This window comes from Lepisosteus oculatus, chromosome 5 (assembly GCF_040954835.1).
Source record: "Lepisosteus oculatus isolate fLepOcu1 chromosome 5, fLepOcu1.hap2, whole genome shotgun sequence".
Taxonomy (NCBI): domain Eukaryota; kingdom Metazoa; phylum Chordata; class Actinopteri; order Semionotiformes; family Lepisosteidae; genus Lepisosteus; species Lepisosteus oculatus.
In genome coordinates, this window is record NC_090700.1 from 183576 (window position 1) to 187517 (window position 3942).

The window sequence follows — 3942 nt, forward strand, 5'->3', positions numbered from 1 at the left end:
CCATGTATTTCACCGTTCTGTAAAACGTCTTTATTATGATGTAAATATTTTTTTTTACTTTGCTGTTTAAATTCGGTAATAGAGAGAATTCTAACAAAGTTTTAGTTTTTAAAGTTCTGTCAAAGTCATTATGTTACTACTCTTTCAACAAATGTTTACAAATTGTCATATCTTACTGTCATGAGACTAAGCTAAGAAATGTCAGGATGTTCCCACACAGTTCTCATTGTCCTCCCGTGATACACACATCCTCATGCGCCTCCAGCCACCCCGAGCCAGTCACTGTGGGCCTGGATGCATACAGATGGATCCTGGGGAGCCACAGTCATCAACCAGCCTCTCAGGCCAGAACCCGCCCTGATGCATTCTGGAGGCCAAATGGAAAAAAGGCCACCAAATTAACCTCAGAAACCTAGACTTAGAAGACTGCTTGTAATGTAAAAATGTAAAATAATGTAGAATTTTCCTTTTGATTATTTACATGACAAATATTTTCTCTGTTTCCTTTTGCACAGATGACCCTTTCATGACTGGTATAAGTAATAGCTTCTTTGACTTTCTCTTTTTGTTTGAAAATAGAATGGCAAAATCCCATTTTTACCATTACTGGTTACCACTCTTCTGTTAGCACTTTGTTGTGCCAGATATGTTCCAGCTTAATGCAGGACACTTGTAAAGCTCAATGATAAAAGATGAATCCTATGTTACAAAGATAGACAATCAGTCTGCCATGAATTGAGCCTCTGTCTGGCTACATAATGCATTTTTTCCAAATTCATAAAAATAAAACTATATAAGAACATCATAGTTTTGTTGAAGCAGTTCACTTTTGCAAAAAAATGTTAACAATTGTAAATATTTCATTTTTCTATCACATATCAAATTTCTTGAAGCTCAAATATTTAAGTTTGATGAACTAACAAGAGAGTTTAAGAAATAGCAAAGCATTGTTAAAAATGCTTCTTAATTCACAACTTACTGTAGATGTTTTCTCTATACTGAAGCTTATCTTTGGGCATCACACTGGTAACACGTTTCACTCTAGAGCACTTTATTTCTTTGGCTAACTGCTGCAGTCAGTAGGCTTCCTCCAGGAGTGGTGTTTAATAATTATGTAGGGGTTGATGTCTTTTAAGTAATGTTATATTCTTAATTTAAAATGTATATTTGTACTGTTTGTCTGTTTTAGAAATAAAAAAGCTGCTCTGAAGATAAACAACTTCCTGAGAAATCAGACAAAGTATTATCGTATTACCCTCTCACACCTGAAGAAGGCTCCACGGCCGAAACGATGTTTTCTCTTTCTTCTTTTTTTCAGCATGGAATAAACCTATTACTTGTTCCTTTGCAGCCTACGCATGCTGACGCAGCTACCCACCTGAACTATTATTGTATTATATTGTGAAAATCAATAATGTTTGACATTAAAAAACTGTAATGCTTTAAGGCTTTGCTTCTGGAAAATCTCAATTCTATCAGTTACAGTATTCATATAAGGATCAAAGAAACAAAAATTAACCTTATGCTTCAAATGCTACATTTATTGAAACATAGCCAGCCAAAAGCTAATAAAAACAAATGTTAAAATCCAATATGTGCATGATTTGTTATTTAATCCATTCACCCTTTTTCTAACCACTTCAACCAATTTGGGGTCAAGAGGGAGTCTATCCCTGCAAGAACAGACACAAGGAGGGAAACACCCTGGGTGGGATGCCAGCCCATTGCAGAGATATGAAATCCTTTGTTATATAAATAACTTCATACTGATAGACTCTCTCCTCAATATATTCATCTGCTTAAATAAGTACAAAAAACTGACGCTAAGTGCTTCACTGCAGCTAAATAGGTCTTGTCATAGCATTTCAACCCATGACGTAGAAGCTGATACCCTGACATCTTTAAAAAAACAGCTAGATGAGATCACTGGATCAATTAGCTTATTGCAACCAAAAGCCACATGGGCCATATGGCCTTCTCTCATTTGAACTTTTCTTAAATTCCAACTCCACCAAGACACCTTAATAAGGGCAACTCAAGATTAAATTCATTTTCAAATCCAATGTTCTCTCCTACCTGTTGAAAATACCTCTACCTGGAAGTCACCACAACTAAGGGAAATGTTAGCTGTTTGGTGTGAATATACATTAGTCCAACAACATTTTGTTTTGAACAAAACATTATGACAATGTATTAACTCCAGCATGGGTCTGAAATACAAACAGTCTACAGAATTACCTTGTGAAGACAGAATATGTCTTTCTTATATAATACAAAAATATACATTTTCTTCATGTTCATAATGGTATAATTCTGTCACTAATTCAACCACCAAGTTCTTATGACTCCTGTATCAGTTGTCTGTGGAACCTTTGTCTAAGTGTATCGTTAGTTATTGTCTTGAGTGTACAAGATCCCGCCACACATCCCTCCCCCTTTGCACTGCACTGCTTTCCAATTTTAAATTCAATGAGCCTCATTGGCATGACCAATGAATTACAGTGTTGACCAAGCAACAACAATTAACAAGACATTTACAACAAAAAACATATTATTATTGCAATTTGAAAGACTCACTCTCTGTTCCTCAATATGAAGTCACAAACTGGGCTCCCTCATCCCCCCAGTACTTCTGGAAGTTGTTCTGATCATGACAGGTGTGAGAATCCTGGGATTAGAATAATTATTTTAGGCAGAATGTTTATTGAATCCCAGATTTCTTGCATCTTGAAATTGCAGTCAGGTCTGCCTGTGTCCATTTTCTATGTCTATGCTGTGGCCACTAAGCTTGTCTTTTCTGGGGTGGTCAGGTCTGCCTGTGTCACACAGTTTCTATGGCCAAGCTGTGGTCCCTGAGTCTGTCCTCTCTGGGCAACCAGGTCTACCTGTGTTACCCAGTTTCTATGGCCACGCTGTGGTCACTGCGCCTGTACTTCATCAGGGTCTGTTTCTTCTTGTTATTTCTCACCCCGATCAGATATTTGACCGGTGTGTATTGTCTCTTTAGGGCTCAATAATTTGAGTGTTCCAGTTGGTTAGGCTTGGTTGTATGATAGTATTTTTCTTGGTCCAGGTTGTTTCCCACAAAGCTCTGGTTGGTAACTCACACAAATAACTGTACACTGTATCTAAAACATTTCCCTGTTAGGACAACAGTTGAGACATTGAGACAATCTTTTGTGATGAACCCTTTCCACCCCCACCCCTAAAATAGAGGTCAAGGTCAATGACCTCCTGAAATGGGTGTACTCTTTAATATTTTGATTTATCTTGAAAAAAATAAACAGCACAGACTTGGTTAGAGTCTTGAATTAAAGAGAACAACCTGGAGATCCGTTCTGAACTTTGATATTTTGATTATGTTTTACTTAGTACACACACTAGAAATAAATATCAGAAACAAAAACAGGAAAACATTTTATTGTCCTTCTTCAAAAGGCGATATCTCAAGTTGTGAAACACCTAGGTTGAACATTTCTCTTTCCAGGTCTTCTCTAATGCGTCTTCTAACTAGCATAAAAGCTGAGAGTGATTTAACAAGCAATACAAAATTGAAATGGATATTTATGATGGCTGATCCTGGAATGATTTTCTCCTCCTTCTTGGAGATGTGAAATAAATAGCACAAATCGATATAAACTTAATTTTTTCATTGTCTTTTGCTGTTGTATTGACTTCTGTCTGAGAGCCCACATATAAAGTTTTTGGAGAAAAAAATGTTTTTGCACACTTTTGGTGTGTATTTATGACAGATTGACAGGAGGCTACAGTACAGTATGTGATCTTCAAATTTCTTGATAGAATAAAAACTAAATGGAAAAGACTAGGCAATACAAGGACACCTAAAAACTCTCTCTTCGCTAAAGCCCTCCCTAAAACGTCTCTAAATGGTCAGATTTTGATGAATGACAGCTGTTTCTTCTTATTACATCAGCTTTTCGG

The 3942-nt window shown here is 36.6% G+C and overlaps 1 protein-coding gene across 6 annotated transcripts in view; it reads right to left on the bottom strand.

Moving 5' to 3' along the window:
* Nucleotides 1-3942, bottom strand: part of LOC107076482 (uncharacterized) — a 139281-nt gene that overhangs the window by 115765 nt on the left and 19574 nt on the right. The gene's annotated exons all lie outside the window — the stretch shown is intronic.